The following is a 27488-nucleotide window of genomic DNA, read 5'->3' as shown; positions in this document are numbered from 1 at the left end:
GGACAGTAGCGTCTTCTGATGAGAAGTTATATAATGCTTGTTTCTGATGCAGTTATTTATAAAGAAGTAGAAAGCCATACTGGGGTGACTGCTTCCCGTGACACAACACAGCCTACAATGCAGAGGAATTGCATGTATTGGTGCCATCCACAATGAAGCCTCTCCTGAAGCCCAGGCTCAAAAAAGCCCACCTAGAGTTTTCCAGGGCCCATGCTGACAAAGATGAAGAATGCTGGGACTCTATACTTTGGAGTGATGAAACCATGACCATGATAAATGTTTTTGTAACTGATGGTTTTAAAACTATATGGTGTTGCAAAGGTAAGAAATACAAAGGAAAATGCATGGTGTCTACAGTGAAACATGGTGGTGGCAGTGTCCTTATATGGGGCTACATGAGTGCTGCTGGTGTCCGGGAGCTGCATTTCATTGATGGCAGGATGAATTCACAGGTGTACTGCTATATACTGAAAGAGAAAATGCTACCATCACTCCGTGCCCTTGGTCGTCATGCACTTTTCCGAAATGAGGATGATAATAAACATACAGTACATCTAAGGTAATTGTTGGATTTCTGAAGAAGGACAGGGTGAAAGTGATTCAGTGATCAAGTATGTCTCCGGTTCTGAACCCAATCCAAACCTATAGTTAATTCTGAAGAGACTGAAGTTGAGCATCACTCTCCATACAGCATCCAGTCTCATTCATTCATGAAGAATGGAAAAAGATGTGAACAAAAACTTGTTCAGTCCATGCATAGAAGACTTGGTGTGGATATAAAAATCATGGAGGCCATACAAAGTACTAGATGTGGGGTGTACTCATTTTTGCATCACCCTAATTTGAGTAAAACTGAAAAAACAAAACAAAACAAAAAAAAAACTTTAAGATAAAGTTGGGTGGAACGAAGTTCATACGTAGTACAGTTCATATAATAGACGGTCCTAATTTGCAGGGTGTCATAAATTTCTGAGAAAAAATAATCAGGTTTGTCATGAGCCCCATGACAGCTTGACTACAGAGCCTTGTGTTTTGATTTTCACTTCCTTGTCTGGTTTAACATCTTTAGTGTGTGTGAATGTGTGTGTCAATACAATGGACACTTGTCTCCGATGTTTGCAAGCTATAACATGTCCTGTGTTCTAATAAATATCACTGTTGTTGTAGTACATCCACTTCCTGTCACTTCCAGTTTATACAGACAGTAATCGCATCATCTCCTGAAACCACTTCAACTTAAGCTGCGAAAATTAAAAACTCGTCGAAAGCTTCTCTCTGATAAATTCCGCGGCGCTCGGTGTGCACTGGTGATCCGAGTCATTGCTTCAATTAACCTTTCCTTTGAAATACAGACAGGATTTGGGATCTTTCTTAACGCTCAGTTGAACGGGGAGAGCTCTTATGAAAGCACTCGCCATAACAGAGAGAACCTTGATATATTTAAATCTATAAATATATAGAAGTATAGCCTGGGCTTCTGCTTTCCTTAATATTTTTTTTTTGCACTCACCCTCCCACATACAGCATCCCACATTGTATGATTGGATAATTACATCTAACTGCAGTTGTAGAAATGTCTCTGCAAAAGGCTCTGAAATAGCTAATTAGCCTGAAAGGTTATGAGGTAAATCACTCCATCACTCCGAAGGTTACAAAAATTTCCCCTTTGTGGATTTCCACCTTTTTTTTTGTGGTGGAGGGATACAGAGGAGGAAAACAGGACTCTGTAAATCCAATTTCTACAAGAATCACCATGAGAGTTGAAGTAAATGCAGCTAATGATGCAGTAATTAAAGAGGACTTGGCTGGTTCCTGCAAACACCAAACTCGATCAATCTCCTCAATACACAGAGAAACACAAGAGAAACAAACCAACAGACAAATGCAGGGTGCGTTTTAAAATTGACTTTGTGAAAACACACACACACACACATACACACACACACACACACACACACACACACACACACACATACACACACTAAGGAAAGGTTTAAATAAATGGTCTCCAATGGGGTCCGCCATCTTGTGTTCAAACTTTATCAAATGAATTTTTTCATCTTATATAAGTTGTCTGCTTAACACACACACACACACACACACACACACACACACACACACACACACACACACACACACACACACTAAGGAAAGGTTTAAATAAATGGTCTCCAATGAGGTCCGCCATCTTTGTTCAAACTTTATCAAATTAATTTTTTCATCTTATATAATGTTGTCTGCTTCACACACACACACACACACACACACACACACACACACACACACACACACACACACACACACACACACACACACACACACACACACACACACACACACACACACACACACACACACACAGATTGATTCCTTAGAGCCAAGAGCAACGTCTTTAGTCCCACCAATGATTCTTTTTAGCTTTGAGAGTCACATCATTCTTCTTTTAAACAGTACTAAGTAAAGAACACATTTGTTTGATAAAGTTACTTTTTATGGAAGGAATCATAGAACGCAAAAAAATGTCATGCGGCTGAGAAAGAGCAAAGTATAAACTAAAAAGTGCTGACGCTGGAGACTCCTTCCATACATATTATCTAAAGATCCGAATAATCCGTTACTATGGAAACCATAACCGTAGCAGAGCGAACGCATTAATATAAACCTGTGCTACTGACAGGGCTGCTGTTCTAGAGAGTTAATCAACACTTTCTGACCAATCAGAGGCCAGAACTAAACAGCAGCACTGTTATAAAAGCATGTTTTAAGGCACTCTATGATTACACTCTAAAAAAAGTGTGTAAAATCTGGTCAAATTACAGGAGGATGAATATATTCATGTTTGGGAGGGGCTTTGGGTTGCAACATTATACACTGTCAATCATTAGAGTGAACAAAATTGCTCGTTTTTCTTAGTAGAGTTACCATATTGGTGATGGCATGGCATAGATTTGACAGACCCAAATGCAGGGATAAAGACAAACCATGGTTTATTAGACAAAACATAACAAAATATGACTTGAACAAACATGATATAAACCAAAACAAGACAAAAACAAGGTTACATAAACATGGAAATTAAACATACACACGACAGCACACAACGGCAAACATAACACACATTGTGAGCAATGACTCTACAAACAATTGACACATGTTGAAGAGTATAAATAACCAACCACATTAGGATTAATGGGAGACAGGTGAACACATACAAGACATAGTCACACGAAAATAACAACACTACACCTGTCAGTGCCCCCCAGTGCTCCGGCATGGCATAGGCCAATCTCTGACAGTTACTTATTAAACAGAGACTAAACTGATCTCAGATCAGACGTCTCTATTTCTTAAGTGAAACTTACTGGTTAAAACAGATCTTCATGAGATTCAGGGCCGCCAAATCTGGTGATTTCTTACTGAAATAACCCAAGCTTATTGTTCTTCACAGCTTCCCTCAAAAGCTGAAGGTCCTTGACCACAGTGACCAAGGACTAGAACTATTCGCTCTCCCATTAATGCCTAATCATCTGTCTAGACGGGGCCTTTATATGCCATTAAATCCAGTCTATTTGGTTTTGAGATCTTTGCCTCCTTTAAAAAAAAAGTCCTAACAGCAGCCCACAAAACGTGACATGATCGATGCCTGCAGCATTTCCTCATCCTCCTGCAAAGGTGTAAATCTGACGGTGGCTGGAGTTTAGGTTTTAAAGATGTGACTTTAATGATGAGAAATATGAGAAAATGGAAGCTTTATTTTAATAATAGAAGCTTTATTTTATTTTTAAAAATAAAATGCCTTCGGGATGACTTCTATAGAAAAAAGCATCAAGACAAGATATTCAACGTAAAGGTCAGTAATAAAATATCAAAACTCAACAAAAAATGTTTATTAACCGGTTTTATTATCTGAAATTGAGCAACATTAAAAGAGGCTTTAAGCTCCACCCACTTTTAATCTTGCCAGTGTTATAAATCACCCTGATTTCATTGCACATGTTTTAAACCACACTGTTAAAATTTCTAAAAATAAAATAAAATAATGAAAAGGAAACTGCACCCATGAGGTTTTTTTTACAGGGTTGTTCCTTATCCTAAAATATTAGTTCTTAGTAAGTATGCAAATTTGTGCATATATCACAACAGGTAGCCTCATTTGCATAAATTAATGCACATTTGTTAATAAATTTAAGATATCAAATTATATTATTACTGTGGTATCTGTTGTTTTCAAAATCATTTGGAGGAAAGTGTTCCAACACACACACACACACACACACACACACACACACACACACACACACACACACACACACACACACACACACAAAGAGACAGTAGGAACAGAGATTAGGTGATTATTTTATAGTACACAACTTCCAGCCATGATACTGATAAATTGTACACAAAGTGTGTACTGAGCAGAAACACAGCGTCAGATGGACGGATATGGAGAAAGAGAGTCGATCAGATTTGACCCTGCGCTTATCAGAGTACATATTCTCAGGACGCAGCACATTATTCGGCTGAAAAATGATATCGGGCCGAACCACTGCTGGACTCGAGCCTCACTGGAGACAACAGTAAACAGTAAAGATAAGCTTATCATCACACAATTCAGCAGCACACCAAAAACAAAGATGGCCAAGAGCCGATAGCACCATGTGAGAAAGTCATGAGAGAAAGCCAAGAAAATCATGGCAGAAAATGTGGAGCAGGCGTGCGGTGTAAACAACAGATCAAGAAGAGGAACAGAAATAAATTGCAGCAATTAAAAAAAAAAAGAGAGAGAGAGAGAGAGAAAGAGAGAGAGAGTAGCAGAATAGTAGCTCTTATCTGAGGAGTGATTTAATAATATATAATAGGAATGATTTGTAACAGTCAGAGGTCAAGCTCTAATTTCCACATCTTCAGGACAGAGGAGTTTAAAATTATTTGCATTTTCTTAATAACATGACAAGCTGAAATGTATTTTCTTAGAAGAGAGAGAATACAGAGAGGCTGCTGAGGGAACGAGTATTTATCGTTTCTATAACAGAAGCGAGAAGTAACAGGTTTCATAAACATCCCACAACAGCAAAAAGATTTCAAAAATTATTAATATACTGAATTTAGTTCTAAAGTCAATCATTACAGGTCGTGTTTTATTCTTTACTTTAATATAATTAAAGAATTATGCTAATAATAGTATAATTAAAATTAATAATACTTTGTAGCTTTGCTGTAAATGGTCTCGTAAGTAAAATCTAATCTAAAACAGCAGGGTTATACTGAAGAGCCTGTGCTGTTTACAGACTAAACATTGCTGTTGTTTACTGTGATTTGTTTTGGTCACGTCTAATCTGGATAATATTTGCCTTCTGATGAAAGCTTTCCAGGCCAAACAGTTCAGGGCAGAAGTCATCAATCTGAGTCCTGGAGGACTGCAGTCCAGCCGTGTTTGGTAATTTCTCCGCTCTAGCACGTCGCTAAGCCTGGTAATTAAGTGGTGAGTTAAATCCAGTGTCTTTGAGCAGCAAAATCATTGAACTGTGCTGGACTCTAGCCCACTGGGACTTGAATTGATGACCTCTTTTCTACACAGACCCCTTCTCCGAACTGGACTTAGTGCCGGCTGGATGGCGTTAGTTTAAATCAAACCTGTCACCTTTTATATTTTTTCTCTAATTAGCCACATGCTACATTTCTGTTTCTGCACTCATACAAGTGTTAGCTACAATCAAAAAGGCACAATGAAGTGGATTACATTTTGTGTGTAAAGTGCATTAAACATCAGCCACTGTTAAAAAGCAGCTTTAAAGAAATTCATCCTCCTTTACAGGTTTATAAAGCTACCTGTGGTCAGTATTCACTGTACATCAGAAACCATCTCAGATCCGTAATCTACTCAGTAACACACAATACACACAATCTCTCATTAATGTCAGACTCAAAACTACATTATAACTCAAAATACTTCTGTAGTATCTATTGATTTAAAGCTTGTTTTGAACATTTCTGTGTGTGTGTGTGTGTGTGTGTGTGTGTGTGTGTGTGTGTGTGTGTGTGTGTGTGTGTGTGTGTGTGTGTGTGTGTGTGTGTGTGTGTGTGTGTGTGTGTGTAAAGAATAAAGAAATACAGCATAAAAAGCTCATGATGCAACATGTGGTATAGCACAGAGCCCTAGCACATAAAGCATCGTACGGCAGAGTAAGGCAGCAAAAAGGAGTGCTAATGCAGCGTTAGGCAGCATACGGTAGTGTAAGGCAGCAAACGGCAGCGAAAGGCAGTATAAAGCAGTTTAATGCAGAGTAATGAAGTGTTGGGCAGCGTAAGGCATCATAAGGCAGCGTCAGGCAGTGTAAAGCAGTATAAAGCAGCGTAAAAAGTATGTCAGCGGCGTGGGGATAAAATAGACCCAGATGCAGGATAGCGTAAAATAAACAGGTTTATTAAATAAAAAAACATGAAACCGATACACACTCTAGACAAAAGATGACAGGACAACATCAGAACAACATCAGACAAAAGCAGACGACAAAGGATTCAGCGCTGCTCAAGGCAATGCGGCTCAACTAAATACTAACAACAATTAACACATGAGGAACAGGTGTGCAGAGGCGGGGAGGATGAGAGAAGGGCGGGGCAGACACGTGAATACAGAATATCAACAAAAGCACGTGGCCAAAGTCCGGGCTGAGTCCTGAGAGAGTAACAAAGTGTTGGGCAGTGTAATGTAGCATAAAGCAGCATAAAGCAGCATAAGGCAGGGTAAGGCAGCGTTAGGCAGTGTAATGCAGTTTAAAGCAGAGTAAAGCAGAGTAACAAAGTGTTGGGCGGTGTAAGGCAGTGTAAGGTAGAGTACGGCAGTGTTAGGAGGCGTAATGTGGTGTAAGTCAACATAATGCAGCGTAAGGCAGCGTTAAGCAGCATAAGGCAGCGTTAAGCAGCATAAGGCAGAGTAAGGCTGTGTAAAGCAGCGTAAGGCAGGGTGATGCAGTGTAAGGCAGGGCAAGACAGCATAATGCAGTATAAGGCAGCGTAAGGCAGTGTAAGGCAGAATAAATCAGAGTAAGGCAGAGTAAGGCAAAGTAAGGTAGACTAAGGCACATAATACAGCATATTGCAGTGTGTGTAAGCCAGAGTAAGTGTGCAGTGATATGTGTTTGATCAATGCGCTGGTGTATTTTTTCCCTGTTCTCACTCTGTTGTATTTCTTTTCATCTTTGCCACGTGGTGATGGCTCTGATTACCCTGCACCTGAATAGCTGCTTAAAAAGCAATGCTCTTCACTCTAATCCAAGGGAGAGATGAAAATATCGCAGCCAGCGGCTCTGAGAATTCACTGTTCACAGCGGCACCGAGGCTGCAACACCTGCGCCACGCAAAAAATCAAAGCATTCACTGGAACACAATGCAGCAGAGTAGCAGTGGAAAGAGGAATGGATGGCTGGGACGTGCTGTATTGTGAACTTCAGACACGATTACAAAAGCATTGGCTCTAATGACTTACTCAGACCATAATCATTGAGCCTTTGTCAATAGCAAACCCTAATTAAGGCTATTAATTACACCTGCACACTTAAGAAAGGAAAGTTTACAGTCCGTTCAGCCCGTTCTGTGTTTGTCTCTTTTTCAGAAATGTGTTAATCTTTGTTGAGGCTCATCATGTAATTAAAGCAGTGATCTTAAAGATGATAAGAGGATCTAAACACAAAGAGTCCAAGATGCTGCATAAGAAAAATTCCATGCTTAGTTATAGACTCAATAATACAGTAATTTTGTCCATATCCTGCTACAAACAAAAGTCAGGAAAATAACTCTTTGTCTTGAAAATAATCAAGAAATGTGGTGCACAGCACTACAGGCCTGAAGTGTTTCCCACTTTAACCCAAGAGCTCTTTTTAATAGCTATCTATCTTTTTAATAGCTAGCTATCTATCAAACCCTTAAGAAGCTTTTTGATCTGGAAAGATCACATATTTATCTCAAAAACCCTTAAAATCCTTTGATAAACCTTGTGTTTTGAGAGAGTAGTGTATTAATATAATGTTAATCTGAATTATTACAGGTCTGGACGCTAAGCCCTACTCTCCTAGAGCATTTAGAAGCACAGACATTCTTCAGAGAGTTTCTCGGTCACATATAGTTCAAATACAAGCCTTCTGTTCATTATCCGAAGAACCATTGAGAAGCTTTTTTATTCCCTAAAGAATTGAGTGTTAATGTAAAAAATGGAGAACCCTTAAGGAACAGAATAGAGTGTAACATGTAAATCTGACTTGAATCTAAAAGCTATGATTGGCTAATACCAACACACTCAGAAAACTCTATCTGAGAGGATTTGAAGAAGAGGAACAACCATTTTTTTGGAAGTAAATATCTCTAGTTTTCCATAAGGAACCTTGGGAGTCTATTGAGTTTCTTCTTTCGCTACCAAACGTCAACATAAACTCATATTAAAACTATATTTTGAACTCCCTCCACTACGCAGAAGGTATATAAAGTAATCATTGTGGCATGTTTTAAACAGTTTTAAGCAATTGTTAAAACTGTAATAAAATGTGTGGTGCTGATCGGGCAGTGTGGCATTAATCAGGGTTCAAGTTCCAGCACTGTCAAGCGGCCACTGTTGGGCCCCCGAGGAAGGCCCTTAACCCTTTCTGCTGTGATGTATATGTGACAAAATAAAGGCTTCTTCTCTTCTTAAAAATATTCGTGCTGACAAAGTGTGATGTGCCAATATATATAGAAACTTAACATAAGCCTGTTTTAGATATACAGTATGAGACGAACACGTGCAGGGGTTTGAGAGTGAATGCGAGAGCATCAGCATCGTCTGCTTCAGTAATTACACTTCCTCTATGCACAGGCTATACTGTAGCTCTAAAAGGTTAACATGTCAACATCAGTGTGGAGTTTTTCTTCTGTTTCATTTTGAAGAAAAACACCAGGTGAGAAATCCCGTGCAGTTGCATTAGTGTGCGCAGAAGCAACTCCAGCCACCTTTTGATGGCCACTTCCTGTCTGTCTGCTCCGATAAGAGGAGCAAGGTCAGAGAGTATCTGAATACAAAATGTGAACATGGCGGCATCACAGAGATAAAGCTGCACATCGGGGGGTCAAGCAACAAAATACAAAGCAGCACAGAGTATTTCTAAGGACACACACACACACACACACACACACACACACACACACACACACACACACACACACCCTCTCTCTCTTGTAAACAGCCAAACCATGCACTGCTCTCAAAGCACCAAATGCTGATGTTTCTATGTTTTCATCTGAATCTCAGGCTGAATCTTTATTTCCAGCTGTAAAATCTTTCCCTCCCACACACATCATCTTTCTCCCAACACATTACTCATTTACTCCATGTTTATGTTTGCATCTAAAACAGTGCTAGAGAAAACATTGATTTAGTTCCATTTATTTAAATGTGTGCCTCTAATTAGGAATGACTGTTTATGGCTGCTAGAATATTTCACATAAAGGATGGAACTGTATGATATAAGAGGGATATTTTAATATAACAGCAAGTGTTTTATTCCTTTTATACCACAGAGATTTGCAAATTCCTGCTGTCACTTCAGCTGTAAATGCCCAGTCCATCACCTGCCTCTCTTAATTCTCTTTGTTAAAAAGATGGGAGGGAAAAAACCTTAATAAAAAACTTACTAAATCTCCAGCTAAAACCTACAGCTTTACCTCTTACACCGGAGACTCCTTCTAGAAACATTAAATAAACATCTCTTTAAAGAAACCTTCACTATTTCAATGATTTTACACTTTCCTTTGTTAAGTAATAAAGCAGATACTATAGGAAAAAAAAACTCTAACTGTGTTGAAATTAATCAAGGAATCAGATTAGTTCTATGATGCTATTAATGATGTTAGCTAACTAACACAAGTCCAGGTAGTGTTATTGCCTAAAGCCTTAGGTGTTCACACATTTCAAGACCATGTTCCTCCATGCTGAAGTCAACAGACTGCAAGGTGAAAAGAGAATAAAGAAAGAAAGAGAAGAACTGATCGTGACTGTCAGTCAGCTGTGTATCTGGTCATCACACAGGGTTGACTTTAGACCACACCGTTCCTTAGTTCTGTCAGGTGAAGAGATAAAGCTTCAGGGAAACTTCACAGCACCACAGGCCTGAAGTGTTTCTAAGAAGAACTCTTTTTAGTAGCTACAAACCACTAGCTATCTATTGAACCATTAAAATAACCCTTAAGAACATGTTTGATCTGGAACTTTAAAGTTCTTCAGCAATTTTTCACTAAGATCTCTAATCCATCCCATAAACCCTCAAAGAACCTTTGAGGAACCCTCTGTCTTAAGAGGGTTGTGTATTAATATGATGTTAATCTGAATTATTACTGGTTTGAATGCTAAATCTGATCTGCTAGAGCATTTAGAAGCAATCAGACCAATCAGAATCCAGGATTCTGTTCAGTGTCAAATGCAAGCGTTTTCGCTCTTGTGTGAATCGTGTTTAACTTTTTAATACCCGCATTCGCTCCACTGTCTGTCACTGTTACCCAGATTCACCATGATCAATCGTACGCCAGCGTCTGATCTTTCCTCCACTACACAGCCACAGGCCTCGTGTCTCACTTACCATCTCAACAGGATTGGACTGACCTCCAGGATTGGATTCTTAAATGATTTAGTCCATCATCATAGTGGACTTGTAGAAACATTGGCTCGTTTTTATGCAGCTGTCCAGCTGATGGAGGAGATGTGGGCATTTTGGCCAGAACAAACACTTCTGCCATGCTGGAGCTGGTAAGAGCCATCAGAGGGAGTAATGGGGTCATTAGCTTCACGCTGGATATCAGCTCCAGGGTCAGACGGGACATTATTAATCCTTACACACTCACCATCATTTTTTCTCCCCTTCTCCGATTATTGTATTTAATGTGATGGCATCTGTCAGGGTGTAAAGGATTCAGGAATAGATCACTGAGCTTGAGCGGTTTCATCTGATGATCAGTAGTCTTATGAAAATGCACCAGAGCAAACAAGAGAGGTGTTTCTGTAATCACACATGTTCAGCACGCTAATACTGGAATTCTAAAAGTGTGTGTGTGTGTGTGTGTGTGTGTGTGTGTGTGTGTGTGTGTGTGTGTGTGTGTGTGTGTGTGTGTGTGTGTGTGTGTGTGTGTGTGTGTGTGCATGTGTGTTTGAGCATCGTATTTTATGTACAGAAAATACAATGCTCTTGTGGTTTATGTTTATATTTCTACATATGTTATATTTCAGTAGAGTACACTTTGTGTGTGTGTGTGTGTGTGTGTGTGTGTGTGTGTGTGTGTGTGTGTGTGTGTGTGTGTGTGTGTGTGTGTGTGTGTGTGTGTACTGTACAGGAAAACAGTTTTTTTGTTGGTGATTTTGGAAAGTTAAAATGTAAAAGGGAAAAAACATATTTTAGAGAAATGCGACAAACCCAGTTTCCAGTCTGACGCTTTAACTGTTGCTGAAAGACGTCTGGAATCAATCAGTAATTTCTCTTCTACTAATTATCATTACATTCAGATGTTTGCTAAACTGTGAGATGAGACTCGCTCTGTTTCAGCTCTATTTAATCCATCAAACATTACCTTTTTTTCTCTTTAAGATAACAACTGACAACATGATGATTTTGGGTGTGTAAACACACCGCAATATAACAAAAAATCCAAACCACAACACAACACACCACAACACAACAACACACCACAATATAACAAAAAAACACAACACATCACACCACAATAGAACATCAAATCCACATCACAATACAACACACCACAATGTAACAACAAAAACACACCACAATAGAACAACAAACACAAAACACCATAATATAAAAACAAAACCACACCACAATATAACAACAAAACCACACCAAAACACAACCACACCACAATATAACACCACAACACAACATGCCACAATATAACAACAAAACAATGAGATACTGTGAGATGGAGAAAGGGGGTGGGATTTCAGGGACTGTAAGTTATTATAAGTTCCTACACAGCTGTCAATCATTCTAGTCAATCAGCTCATCTGCAGCAAATGACGACGAGTCTTCAAGTGTATTTCTGAGTAATAAGGTCATGTCTGTCTGTAAATAATACTAATTAACAGTAAATACTCATCTGATATTGATGTATTTTTATCTTTAACGACGGCTCTGTTAGCACTTTTGCACCATCTGTCAAGTGTCTTGTTCTGATATATTGAGCTCTATTGTATTGAGTGCTTTATTTAGGAGTTAACAGGAGCCACGTACAGAGTGATGTTCCTACACCAGGAGTGAAGACTAACACACCAGTCTTACACAACGTCAACAAATGTGTGTAATGAGGTTTAAACCCCAGCTTTAACTTCACTTCTGTCTCTGTTGTGTATTTTTGTACTCCCTTTTCTTCTGCTGACATCATCTATACACACACTCAGTTCAAAGAGCAACATCACTGCCTCTTATCTAAAATGCACTCAGTTCTTCTGGTACATTTGGGAAATACAAAAAAAAATGGAGGCTGTGTGTGTTAGTGTGTGTACTGTATGTATGTTTGTGTATGTGTGTGGATGTTTGTGCTTGTGAGTGTGTGTTTGTATGTGTGTATGTTTGTGTGTGTTTGCGTGTATATGTGTGTACACTTGTGTATGTGTGTGGGTCTGTGTGTTTGTGTGGATGATTGTGTGTATATGTGTGTATGCTTGTGTATGTGTGTGGGTCTGTGTGTGTGGGTCTGTGTGTTTGTGTGGATGATTATGTGTATATGTGTGTATGCTTGTGTATGTGTGTGGGTCTGTGTGTGTGGGTCTGTGTGTTTGTGTGGATGATTATGTGTATATGTGTGTATGCTTGTGTATGTGTGTGGGTCTGTGTGTGTGGGTCTGTGTGTTTGTGTGGATGATTGCGTGTATATGTGTGTATGCTTGTGTATGTGTGTGGGTCTGTGTGTTTGTGTGGATGATTATGTGTATATGTGTGTATGCTTGTGTATGTGTGTGGGTCTGTGTGTGTGGGTCTGTGTGTTTGTGTGGATGATTGCGTGTATATGTGTGTATGCTTGTGTATGTGTGTGGGTCTGTGTGTTTGTGTGGATGATTGTGTATGTGTGTGGGTCTGTGTGTGTTGGTCTGTGTGTCTGGGTGTATGTTTGTGTGTGTATGTGTATTTTTATGTGTGTGTTCTACGATCTTCACATAATCAGTCGCTTACGTCATTGTGCAAATATAGCTGAGCTTGCTTCCTTGGAATCTGTGTTATGAACGCTTTGTTAACATTCTACTAACATGTTACTAACACAATGTAGCATATAATGCATTATACAGTTAAACGTCAACAGCCTTCAAAGGAAAGTTTATTTGCTACTGTAGTAGCTAGCTTTCATTTGAAGAGTTTAGCATGTTGATTAAGAGTGTTCTAACTGGCGCTAGCTATTGAAACACAGAGGAGGTACAGTACGTGAGGAAGAATCAGTGATGTGTTACGGGTTGTTCCCCGCTGTCACTCCTCTTATGTTCTAATGGATAAGCTCAGCAGAACAGCTCCAGCACGCTCATTTCCACTGCCATTAAAGAGATGGATTCCGGCTCGTCCCCGTTGCAGTACTGATTAAAGGTTATAGAAGCAGTGGCATTTGAAATTCATTTTCCTCTGTGTTTTTTTGTTCAAAGGACTGCTGAGAATAACCGGGTGTATTGGCAGCTCGTGACATTTGTTAAGTCAACTTTCCCTTTGCTTCGGCCTCACGCTGAATCTTAAAAACGTCGCCACAGAAACGCCGAGGCTCACAGAAGCGTCTCCTGAGTCCAGCCTGGGACCCAATCACACAGAGACTCAGGCTTCACTCAGGAATAAAGTAAGATCTGTAACTCATGACATCATCATATCACTATTGACAGATAAAAACATCACTCTCTTTTATTAGCAAAAAGGAAACCAAGAAAGGAGGCTAAGCTAAAGACTGAACGTCTTCAGCACAGTGTAGTTTACACGTCTCTGCCGATACTAGTTTTTTATTTGTGCACTGTGAGATTCAGAATAAGATTTAGACTGAGAGACAGATTGAGTCTAAGACAGATTCAGATTGAGATTCAGACTCGATCTCAGACAGATTCAGGTTAAGAGTCACACTGAGAGTCGGCTTGAGAATCAATTTGAGAATCACATTGAGAGTCAGACTAAGAGTGTTATTAAGTTGAAGAGAGAGAATAAAGAGAGACTGGTAAGGGAACCACTGCTTATAGCTACTGAAACAGAAGAGACAAGAGGAACGTTCCACAGCATTACATATTAAAAAATGATAACTTTTACTAACACTAATCGAGACCAGGGTCCATATTCGGAAGGAGTCTAAGAATGATCACAGAGAGCTCCTAATTTAGCTTAAAAATTTCTAGCTAGGGATCTTATATTAAGTGTGAATCAAGATTGATCTAAGAGCAACTCTGTGCAAGGAAAATACAACAACGTTTATCTTAGAGAGGAGGCGGGGCTTAACCCTGCTATTAGGTATGACATTATTTAGAAGACTGTGATGTTTTTGTCCCATATAAAAATAAAACTCTCTACATATATATGGTCAAGTAAAAGCCTTCACTTTATCTCCATGTTAAGATATTTGAGGCTTTATTGTGTAGGGATTACGTTCGAGACCGATCATTTTAAAGATACAGTAACATGTTTTAAATGTGAATGTAAACATCTCCAGCACAGCACAGAAATGTCATGGAGCCAAATTATATTATTTCTGCCACTATGGAATTTTGGCTCTGCTTCAGAGGGGTTAGCATATCTCTAAATGCCATAGCGGCAGAATATATATGTGCTATATATACAGAATATATGACTGATCAGTTATGTACTTAAAGTGTGAGTTCATGGTAGTGCAAATAACACTACATTGCAATATTATGCTTTTTATACAACATGCAGCAGCAGTAGTGTGTATAGTGTGTGTGTATGTACTGTATATATGGCATTACTGTGGAGATCTAATGTGTATCATCTTATGAACTTACTGTCTTCTCCCACATCTTATTAACTCTTTACACTAATAATGTATACGGGTCCTGACCATCATAAACTAGGAGTGGATGGAGAACATTGAAAGAATAATGTATTTTAAAGTAAAACAGACAGCTGAGGGAAGCTGAAACAGGAAGCACGATCATCATTTCCTCGACTCCGGATAAGTGACGTGATGGTTTGGCATTTGTGAACGAATGGAGCAGGAGGTTATGAGTAACAGTACACGAGATGAGGCTGAAAGGTCAGGAGCTTAAGTGTTTTGAGAGTTTAAGAGAATATTAACCTCATCCGATGTCAGGTTTCTCTTCTTTAACTTAAAACATGTTCTTTCACTAGTATTGACCTGGAATTGACCTGAACCCTGGTCCAACAGAAAGTAAACTCTAAGTGATTATATACTTCATAAAAGCACAGAATATCTGCTGTTTTTTTTTTTTTCCACGTCAGCTCTTTTTAACAAGCTGTGCCAGCTTATTTTATCCAGAGCGGAAAATGTATGCTAGCATTTAGCTCGCAGTTCTGCTCTAAATTGAAGGCTAAAGTATTTATAAGCCTCAAACCCTTTCAGTGCATTATTTTTGGCTTTAAGCACAAAATTGGGTCTCTAACTGAAAAGCTTTTGGTGGTTTAGAGTCTAATACCAGCCTAATGGAATCACAAACCTCAGCATTAGCAATAGGTGGAACTTTCCCAGGATGATTAGGAAGGTGTAAATGTTTCTCAGGATCACTAACAATGAGTGAAAATAACGGACTATGCCAAAGGCGTTTCTCTTCGCTTTGACATGGCGAGACTAACCAAATGCAAAGGTTGTGTTCTGTAATCAGAGGAGAGCCGTACTGATTTAAACAACACCGGTGGAGAGAAGTGGGGATGAATGCTAATGTGGAGACCCAAGGACAAAAGAGAAGCTGCATACTAACATGGAGACAAGGTCCAAAGACCGAACGCTTAATACCGTGATGATTCACAGGGGGACAAATCAGGAGCACCAAGAGGAGAAGGTTTCCTGAGCAGAAACAGAAGAAAGCCTCACTAATTTAAAAAGAAAATGTTTTCATTGAATCATCAAGTGGTTCACACTCACGATAATAATCATAATCTCCATTAATTCCCCAGTTTGTAATAATGCACTAGTGCAGTGCTAATCACATCTGTAGTCTGTAGCTGTGTGAAATTCAAAAACATACCAACTGGAAATGAGACTGTGGGGCAACTGAGATTCAGACACAGCATCAACAGAAGCTAGACAAAAAGAACACTAAATACAGGAAGTCAAAGGGTCAAACAGGACACAAGTGAGGGTGACTGGCACATGTGACGTGAGTGATCATATGACCTGCATGGGCTGATGGGTAATGCAATCCAGAGCTGATCTCAATGTAATCATGACAGTAATGCTAATCAAAAGCAATAACATATAGGAACGTAGTATAAAGACTGTCTTCTCAGCCTTAACCATTTATAAGAAAAAGTTGTATAAAAATGCAAAGGATATGACACATGCTTAACAATTGCTTGGACGAATTCTGATCTCCAGTGGCAGCGTTCCGGCACACAAAACCCAAAGGTCATGCACCATATAAATAGCAGGCTTTAGCAACCTGCAGCTCCTCTGCAGCCCTGAATATTTAGACAAAGCTGTGGAAATGATTCGGTGAAATTGCGAACTGTTTGCTACTAAACCACTGTTTACTCCACAGCTGCACTCTGCTCTGTAACTGATACTTTACAGAACCACGTTAATCCAATCTAACCCCAGATCAGTTTCACATAAATTGGACTGCAAGTGACTTAAATCCAAGGCATTGCCATTGTTCAGCTCTGTTCAGGCTCCATTCGTTAATATAGAAAAGTGTGTTTTGGTGAAAAGCGGCTAGTTTACCCACGCCCACATATGATGAGGTCACGGCATATGGTATTTATTTATTTATTTATTTCATTAACAATTTTATTGAAAACGTGCACAATTAGTGATACAATCCAATCAGAGTAAACATATTGGGTTAAAGTGATTAAAAGTTACAAAAGTCTTAATACTCTTCCCGTTTCACTGCCCCATCTGAATCGTTTTCCCCCAGTGAGCAGGACATGCCTAATAACTCTCTTTGTCACCAATCTTTCAGAACACTGAAAAATAAAATGCTTAATGGTCCCAGAAATGCTTGTCAATTTCTCCCTGGTGGTTTGCAGAGAGAGATCACAATGACTCTGACCTTCAGAAGAGCAGGAAAGCATTTAGTGTATTGTGTCTGTTCGGGTACGATGAGAAAATGGAAGATACATTTTATGTGTGATGTAAAGCAGGAACACATTCAGAGTTGGACTGAAATACAGAAAAAAAAATCAGATTGAAATTCAGACTGAGAGTCAAACTGAGATTCAGACTTAAAATTGAGAAAGTCAGGTTGAGTCAGACTGAGATCAGGATTCAGAATAAGATTCTATCTGAGGGTCATATTGAGTGTCAGACTGAGAGTCACACTAAGAGTCAGACTGAGAGTTAGATTTAGAGTCAAACTGTGATTCAGATTGAGTTTCAGACTATGAGTCAGACTGAGTGTAAAACAGATTCAGACTGAGTCAGATTGAGAGTCAAATTGGGAATCAGACTGAGATTAAGACCGAGATTCAGTTTGCGATTCAGACTGAGAGTCATACTGAGATTCAGACTGAGACTAAGATTTAGTCAGATTGAGAGTCAGACTGATTTTCTTTTTTCTTTGTCTTTTTAAGTTGAAGAGAGAGGATAAATAAAGGCTGGATAAGGACTGCTGTTTACAGCTACTATAATATACTGTAAGTGACCCGACTCATGGATGTGCCACATCATTCATTCATTCATTTTCTACCGCTTATCCGAACGTCTCGGGTCACGGGGAGCCTGTGCCAGGCGCCATCTCAGGCGCCATCGGGCATCGAAGGCAGGATACACCCTGGACGGAGTGCCAACCCATCGCAGGTGTGCCACATCATTAAATCATTAAATCATGTTGTGTGACTAAATAATGGCTAAATAAAAATGTGTTATTGTTTTGAAGTTGTTGCATTACGAGAAATGCAACACGTTGTGTCACAGGACAATAAAACTCTACAAAGTCTCCTGACTCTGCAGTAACCTGATCTGAGAGCAGTGTTAAATGTGTGATCAGGAGGCGTATCAGAGGCAGTCATCAACATGTTCAGTACAGGAAACGCTCCAAGCGCTAAATTTACCCTGGAACGGCTTACGGTCCAGCGAGTCCTCATCAAAACACGGCGTATGTGTGTGTGTTTCTCTCAGCACCGTGTTTACAAAGTCTCTGCAATTAATAATGACAGATGGGCCTTTGGTGTGACGACAGAGGCGCGTACAGACGCTGTGTGATTTTTACATTCGGGCTTCGCTAGGTTTAAACGCTGTGTGCTCGCTGCCAGTGTAGGTACAGCGTCTCTAAACTGGGTTCGACGCCAAAGCAAATGTGTTTAGCGAGCCAACAGAAAGGTGTTCTATAAAAATGCTAACAACGCTAATGGGGAATGAAAGGTAGAGCGCTATTCTTCATTTGGTTTCATTTACTGCTAGCAGAGCTTGCATTTTTTGAAGGAAGTATCGACTTAATAGGGAACATCTGTGCTACTGAGTGGCTTTAAAACTACAATTAATCAGATAAATGTGGTTAAGAGTCACATAGCCTCGAACCGGCCATATTTATAACACCATTAGAGGATTATTAGCTTTTTTTGTTTGTTTACTTGGCGCTGATTGAAGCTGTTAGTCCAGACAAGGTGCATTTTTCATTTAATACAAAATAAAATGTTATATTCAGCAAAACCAGCTGCTCATAACACACATCCTCTCACACTGTTTTTTATGTTTGATGTTTTAATTGACGTTCTATGTTAAAACTACTTTGTTTGTTTCTTTGCAAAGTCTTGCCATGCTTTTTCAATTCGTCTGTCTGGGTTTGGATCACAATTATCTGATGCTTCTATTGAATTATTGAATTTTACTGAACCGGATTTCTTGTGTAAAGAGATGATAGCTGCTTATTTAACATGGCTGAACAGTGTGAGATGGAAACTTAAGCTAACTCTGTACTCACTAGCTTAGTGTTAGCAACACACACACACACACACACACACACACACACACACACACACACACACACACACACACACACACACACAAACACGATAATCACTTATCTAATTTTTGACCTCTGCCCTTCTCAGCCTTGTCTTTAAGTCTTCAAGGATTTTCCCCAGACAGTGGCGAGGCTCTACATGGAAACGCCAGCACTAATTAACACACTGCTATCTGAACACTGACATTTTCTCCTGCTGCAGGCTGCAGGCGCTGTCTGGCTCTCACCTCACATCTTAGTCCAGATGATTTTTATTCAGAATTGTAGAAACAACTTCTATCCTGCGTTGCACATTGCAGGGTTCACAGAAAAAAATCGTAACAGCAATCATGTTTCTGAGTCTAAATAATCATAAGACAATGTAAAACACACACACACACAAACACACACACACACACACACACACACACACACACACACACACACACTTACTGAGAGAATAGGAAAATTAAAGTGTCTGATGTTTGAAACATTTATTACAAAGACCTTCAGTATTAAACCTCAGCACTGCCATCGTTCAATTCATTTCCTAATGACTATCATCACACCAACACTGTTCAATTGTATTCACACAATCACCCACTGCACCACACGCAGCATCACAACAAATCAAAGTGGTTTGTTCTTTGTGATGCAACGTCTTACAATAGAGTGCTGTGGCTTCTCCTCCGAGAGCTGCATCATCTTCTCCAATAAGACTGTCCAGATCAATCACACTGAAACCCAAACAGAGTGAAATAAACACCTCTTTCTTCATCTTTCTCACTGTCTCACTTCATTTCTCTCTCTCTCTCTCTCTCTCTCTCTCTCTCTCTCTCTCTCTCTCTCTCTCTCTATCTATCTATCTATCTATCTGTCTGTCTGTCCTTCTGACTCTCTCTCTATCTTCATACATTGTCTCACTTCATCTCTCTCTCACTAACTCTTTCTATCTATCCATGTCTCTCTCCCCCTCCTTCACTTCATCTGTCTCTCTCTCTCTCTCTGTCTCACCTCATCTCTCTCTCTCTCTCTCTCTCTCTCTCTCTCTCTCTCTCTCTCTCTCTCTCTCTCTTGCATGCTGGGAGCTGGTTGAGAAGCTGTCAGTGAGAGCAGGAAACCAGTTCACATAGTCTCTTTACTTTTCCTTTTTTCCCCTCTTCATTCGTGTGACTAGGTCAGGGTTTTGCGCTGATTGTTTTTTTGTTTTTTTTCTTGTCTCGTGATCAGAGACTATTGTTATCTCTCTGCCATAGCTTCAGGTGTGTACCTGAAGAGAGTGTCATGGTGGAGCAGGGGTGTCAAACTCAAATTCACAATGGGCCATAAAACTGAGATAAAATCACGGGCCAAACTGAATATTTATTGAAAAATTAACTGCAACTGATATGTAATGTTCAACTTTTTTCATATGGAAACAAACTTTAGTTTTGCTTAAACACAGGATTTGGAACAACCAGAGCTTGATATTACAAACACATAAGAAATTAAATTTGAAGTAAAAGACACATCAGTGGTGTTCATTTCGCAAACTTTGACCATAGACTTTTTGACAAACTCTCCATCATTAAAGGGCCGGGCAGATTTTGCTGTCTCTGCTGCCACAATAAAGCTTTACAGCAGCTTCACTTTTTGATTTTGCTTTCATGAACATAGTCTGCCGGGAAACCAGGCTTCATTTCATCTCCTCCGCCTTCTGGAGCTTCTGCGTTACGTCCAGGTCCTTATACTTCTCATAATGTTTTGTTTCATAGTGTCTTCTTATGTTATATTCTTTCGTTACAGACACTTTAGCTCTGTTAGCACACAAGACAAACAGGTCTGTCCTTTATATTCGTGAACAGATAATCTGCCTCCCACCTGTCTTGAAAGCTCCTTGCCCGATGTGACTGTGACATGGTTGTTAACGACTGCTAACAGAGAATGAGGGGCGCTTGGTGTTCGTGACTACGCGTCAATACAGTGGCAAGGCATTCTGGGATTTGTAGTATTAGCGGAGCATGCGGCTAGCCAGCTGTAATGCACATTTGATATGATCTCGCGGGCCAAATATAAGTATTTGGGCCAGAGCTTGACACCCCTGTGGTGGAGGATGTCCCTAAGGTGCTTGGAAAAAAGCTGGTCTTGAGAACCTCCCCATTTGATTAAAGCTGTTGTGGTGTTTTTATAAGAGTAACGCTTACTCAGCAATTTGAAAGTGAATGGAATTGTGGTAAATAATATATATGTAAAGGTTTTGCCGTTGTCTACCCACTCTGTAAGAATTAGCATTTCTGATTCCCAACCTTTTATCTTTAATGAAGTACTGGAGTGAGTGCTAACAAAACTATTTCCCTGGGCTGTAAACATCCTGCTTTAAAACATGTTACATCATTTAGAAGACAAGTGTTCATGTTTCTGGATAAACCAGAAAACATGATGGACATCTCCTTCCGCATGAAAAACAAAGGGAGGATATATATAATTTATGTGAGTACCCAAAGCATGAAATGTTTTGAGGGTGGTGATATTGGACACAAGTAGCTGGCCTGTCCACACAGCGAGCAGAGGGTAGTGGCAGCTTATGACACAATAGAGGAGAATAGGGTAGAGAAGCGGTTAATCAGGAAGAGACAACCGAGTTAGCTGTGGAACACACTAAGGAGAGGAGAGTGAAAAATCTTCAGATTTGTGGTCCGATATGTCAAATATCACTGACTGGTCAGGGTTAGACTGAAACTCTGGGTTAGGGTTAGGGTTATGGTTGAACAGTAAGCTGCTGTTGAGGCCTGGAAGATGTTTCACAAGGCTCCTCTCAAGGCCTTTTTACACCTGGTCACTTCATGTGTTTTCTCTGATCCGATAGCTATCTGATTTGTTAAAACTGTTCCATTTACATTAGGCCACATAAATGCTTCTTGGCGAATCGGATATCAATCCGATCTTTCTGCTCCCTCCCAAAATGCAAATATATTTTACCTCATTTCCGGGGTAATTGAAATGGAACACGCTTTGGTGTATGTGGTTTTCAGAATGCAATCAAAAAGAAGACAAAAAAACTTGTTACGACGGTTATACTGCAAAAAACAGCATTTACTGTTTGCTGCATTTTTGCTGGCGGCAGCAGAGCGTTTAAAGACCCAACAAGACACCTGGGTGAATGTCACTTGCGAGTGACGTACTTCCGTTTGGGAGGAGTATAGCGCTGACGTATGACCACATACATTTACACCTGTCCAGTTTCATCTGAAATGCGTCCCAGACCACCTCCTGAACTGGTTTGAACGATCGGATTTATATCCATCTCGAAAACATTTCGGAGGGCATTTAGACCTGGTCTTTTGTTTTTCACGATCGGATAGCTATCCGATCACAGAAAACGCATGAAGTGACCAGGTGTAAAAAGCCCCTCAGTTAAGACAATCACTCTATACTTTAGACAAAGGGAACAACTAGATGAGACTTTCAGAAAACAGGTGACTATTAAGGAATATATTTCTGACAAGGAAAAGTTTATAAAAAGTGAGATTAAGTTAAGTGTTAAGGGTTAAGTGAGAAAAAGCGTTTTTGTTTGTTTTGCAACTTTAAGGAAACTGAGAAAGATAGTAAAGAATAAGTTTCACTCATGCATCACATAGTGTCTTTTTCTCCTTTCTGCTCTTTTTCTCTGTACTTTCTTTTCGGTTTCAACATGGAGATGCTAAGAATAGGCTCTCTTAATATCAGTGGTAGAAGGGATTATACAACAAAAGAGATTGGATGTGTTTTTTCTCCAGGATACACATATTTATATCAACAATGAGGTTGAGTGGGCTATGTGGTGGGAAGGACAGCACACACTCAGTCACAGCACTAATCCCCCCCCCCCCCCCCAAAAAAAAAAATAAAGGCTGTTTAAAAATGTAAAAAAAATTAAAGGTGTTAATTTTTATTTTGTTAATGTCAACACACCAAATATAGCGGGTTATCTTTTTTAGGCAAGTACAGTAATGCTTTAAAGCGATGCGGTAATGAAGGGTGTCTTGTCATTGTAAGGGACTGGAACTAGATTTTACTTTAGACCGCAACACTAAGGAGCCACACATACAATATTCTGTCTGTCTTTTAAAATTGTTGAAAGAGTTTAATCGCCTGGATACATGCAGAAAAAAGAACCCACGGCTAAGCGGTATCAGACGGTAGAATCAGTGCTACTGTATATGAGATTTACATTTCTGGCATTTGGCAGACACCCTTATCCAGAGCAACTTACATTATCTCTTTTTGTACAAATGAGCAATTGAGGGTTAAGGGCCTTGTTCAGTGACAGCTTGGTGGACCTGGGATCAAACTCACTACCTTCCAAATGGTAGCCTGACCCCTTAACCACTAGGCTACCACATGCCCACGTCTCAATTTACATCTCAAAACAGTTCAGTTGAAGAGTTATTGGTTTCCCCACCCTTCCAATAGGTTTCTCTGATCATCAGTTAGCTCTTTTCATGATAATCATGTCACATTTGACTAGCAGATCCTCTTTATGGCACATTGATACAAAGCTATTACAGGATTCTGGTATTTGCGAGCAATTTCAGTGTTTGTGTGAACACTGGAAAACTAAAAAGGTTGACTTTGAGCATCTGAGACAGTGATGGGACGTTGGGAAGGTGGAAACCAAGTTGCTATACTGCATACAGTACTGCCAATTATAGCATCAGGGTGAAGCAGGCAATCAAAGCCCCTGAAAGCGAGATAATCAGAATCAAAACTAAACTCACTCTGATACATGATCCTTATCTATTAAAGAACAAAGAAAAAAGGTCATATCTAGATTTAAAAAAGTCTCACTTTACAACTCTTGAGGATACAGATGATTCAAGTGCTTTCTTTTTTAACCTTGAATGTTTGACAGCAATGCACAAACAGATGGCTTGTCTTCATTTTCCTGATGGCAGAGTGACCCCAGATATCACAGAAATGCGTCAACTTGCTTTGGATTTTTACTCTGCCCTTTACACTGCCGAGGACTGTGACTCAAACTGCGCCAGACAACTTATACTTGAACTATTTCAAATAGACTCTATCAAAAGCTGTACTAGATTCTGACATCACACTGAAGGAACTCACCACTGCTGTGAGTCAGCTCTGCTCAGTACTGTCACCAGGGGTTGATGGCGTACCATCCAAATTTTATAAGCACTTATTAAAATTTGTTATCATTTTACTATTTTTTTAATAATCCTTAATAGACTAGTGACACTTTTGACCACACACTACAAAATCTTATCAAAATGTCTAGCAAAGAGGTTGAAGCACTATCTCCATTTAATAGTGTACAAACACCAAATGTACTGCATTTCAGACAGATCAATTTTTGACAATTTTTGTTTCTGGTGCCTGAAGTGTTAGACCTCTGATAGAACTGTATGTTTAATTTCCTTAGATCAAGAAAAGGCACAGCAGATCAGCATATCTATTTAATATTATGAAGGCATGATTTGATTTTGGAGACAGCTTCTTGAAGTGGGTAAAACTGTTGTATAATAAAGCATCATGCATGGTTAAGGTAGGGGGTGGATTAAGTTGGCCAGTCAGTCTCAAAGGGGATTAGGGAAGCCTGTCCATTGTCTGGTCATGTCATGACTCAGCCTGGACTTTGGCATCTGTTTACATTCTTAGTCACGTGTCTGCCCCGCCTTCGTCTGCTCCTCCCTGTCTACACACCTGTTTCTTATTGTGATTACCCTGTGTATTTAACTGTGCCACGTTGCCTTGTGCAGTGCAACTGTTGTCCTGTCCTGTCTTCAGTCCATGTCCTGTTTCGTGTTCCCTTTGTTATTAAACCCTGTTTGTTTTGCTATCCTGCGTTTGGGTCCGATCATTCCCGCATTCATGACAGGTCAGCTGTATGCCTTAGCAATAGGAATCTGCTCTTTTATCTCAGACATAGACTATCAGGGTTCCATATTCATAGTGGGCCTCAAGGTCCACAGTTGCCAATTTCTGCATATGCAGATGATGTCAGTTTTCATCACCCATGATCAGGACATTAAAACATTACCATCAGCAAGTCTGTGCTCACATCTAAGAATGGCTGCTTTTACAATGCTGGGTCACTTTGTGTGTACAGGATAGGACTGGGATCAAGTAACAATGATTGGACCAACTCACAGCAAGGGCAATGGGGTCACCTCCTGCTGCCTACCAGGAGTTCTTGAATGACACAGCAGTCATTGAACCAGTGGAGAGGGGGAGGTAGGTCATTATAAATTTCCTACACTGAACATCAGTGCAGCTGTGGAAGAGTAGCAAGAGGATGCAACTTCAGATGTGGACATCTTCCAGCTGGTCTGGAAGAACGCTCTATACATGCCCTGTGTAAAGGTGTGGCATGCACAGTCCTTATGGAAGTTCCAGCTAGCTGGTGGACTGAGTATACTGGTAACAACTCTTTCCCTAAAGGTTGCTGGTGGTCCTTGTACAAGCTTCCATTAGAAAAATGGACAGACAACCTGCAGTGAAGTGTACATGGGCAATAGCCACAAAAAGACATTGTGTGCACCTCAGTCCTAGTGTTGGGGTGGGATGTCCATTTTGCATGAAGACTGAATCTATCTTAATCTCTTTTTTCTGTGCACAGCTAAAAAAAAAATCTGTTTTTGTTGCTGGAACGCTGGTTTGGAGCCCTAGGTAGTGCTTTCACCTTCCTCCGTTTGTGTCAATATAAAACACACTGTAGTTCTGCTCAACTTTTTATCTGGCACAGTGAAACTTTAGATTTGGAAATCAAGGAAAAACAAAATGTCAGAACAGGCTGCAGTAGAAGTAGTATATATGTTTAAGGGCTTAGCTGCGAGGCTCAGAGCTAAACATGCATATTGCGCTTTAGTTGGGAATCTGGCTGTGTTTATGAATATTTGGGCTAGGAACGAAGTATTATATATGTAAAACTTTGTTTCTAGCCCAAATATTCATAAACTCAGCCAGTGTTGATGAAAATTATAACTTTTGTTTTAAAATTTGACGGTTGTTATTTATTCTAGTTAGGTTTCTTTTTTATTGTCTTTGCTTGATTTTGGTGTAACATAAAATTATTTCTCTCTCTCTCTCTCTCTCTCTCTCTCTCTCTCTCTCTCTCACACACACACACACACACTCTGCACATAGATGGTGGAGAAGCAAGAGTGTTGTGTTGGGTGCATGAGAGCAGATGGTGTCTTGCCAAATTTTTCCAGACTAAGTGCAACATTTTTCTGTTTAACATCTTGGAATAATTATACTTATTGTGTGAGCATGTGTGTGAAGAAATAACTGTGTGTGCGGGAACTAAAATGTCAGAGGAATATGGCTATGGAGGATCCGAACAAGAAGCTGTGTGAGAGTATAACTGTGAGGGTGGTGGGCACGAAGAAGAGTCGTTTCATGGTCAATGATGTGGTGAGGCACAAAAATATTGTGTCTGCCTCTGGAATGAATAGTGCAATTGTGATTTGTTTGAATGATATGGACAAAGTAAAGAAACTGACTCAGGATCCCTCCTGGGGTGCTAGGGCGAAGGGGAGATGGACTTTGGGACAGTGTCGTTGAAGCTGTCTACAGGGCCTGTGTTAAGGTTTTAATTAAAAAAGTTAATGGTTTGTTTGACCCCCTAAACATGGTTTTAATAATGATCTTAAACCAGAGTGAAGGGAATTGTACAAACCACCATTAACCAAAAAAATCTTCCAACCTTCAGTGGAAGATTTTACATGGTGTTATCTCTGTTAACTCTTTTATCCCCATTTCATTTTAAACCCTGATGTTACACATGATTGTCCATTCCGTTTACAGAGAGAAACTGTTTTTCATGCTTTTATTCATTGCTCCAGGTTACAGTCACTATTTGTGTTTTTATGGAGCATCTTAAGGTCTTTTATGTTGATTTTACTTTTCAGTGTTTTATTCTTGATCATACAGTAAATATGTCATAAGAAACAGCCTCAGGTGCTAACTGAATAATTTTATCTTTGGTCAGGACAAAATGGTGATATACAGGGATGTGTTAGCCTAGTGGTTAAGGTGTTGGACTACTGATCAAAAGGTTGTGAGTTTGAATACCAGATCCACCAAGCTGCCACTGCTGGGCCCCTGAGCAAGGCCCTTATCTCCCTAATTGCTTGGTTGTATAAATAGAAATAAAAAATAAAAGTCATTCTGGATAAGGGTGTTATAAAATGTGACTTGTGTAAATAAAGGATTGGTAAAAGTTTCTTGTTCAGTCCAATTGAAATCTTGTTTATTTGGCTTGGATACAGACTTCGGGAATGTTACAAGTTTAAGCGAATATCATCCCAAAATCTCCATGGTGATAAGGAAAGCTAATAAGCATGGAGTTCAGACTTTACTAAATCTGCTCTGAAATATAAAG

At 39.7% G+C, this 27488-nt stretch overlaps 1 protein-coding gene across 3 annotated transcripts in view; it reads right to left on the bottom strand.

Moving 5' to 3' along the window:
* The window catches only part of grid1b (glutamate receptor, ionotropic, delta 1b), a 287849-nt gene that overhangs the window by 156910 nt on the left and 103451 nt on the right, over positions 1–27488 (bottom strand). The gene's annotated exons all lie outside the window — the stretch shown is intronic.

The sequence above is a fragment of the Tachysurus fulvidraco genome, chromosome 8 (genome assembly GCF_022655615.1).
Source record: "Tachysurus fulvidraco isolate hzauxx_2018 chromosome 8, HZAU_PFXX_2.0, whole genome shotgun sequence".
Lineage (NCBI taxonomy): Eukaryota > Metazoa > Chordata > Actinopteri > Siluriformes > Bagridae > Tachysurus > Tachysurus fulvidraco.
The sequence above is the reverse complement of the archived record's forward strand: the minus strand, read 5'-3'. Positions and strand labels throughout refer to the sequence as shown.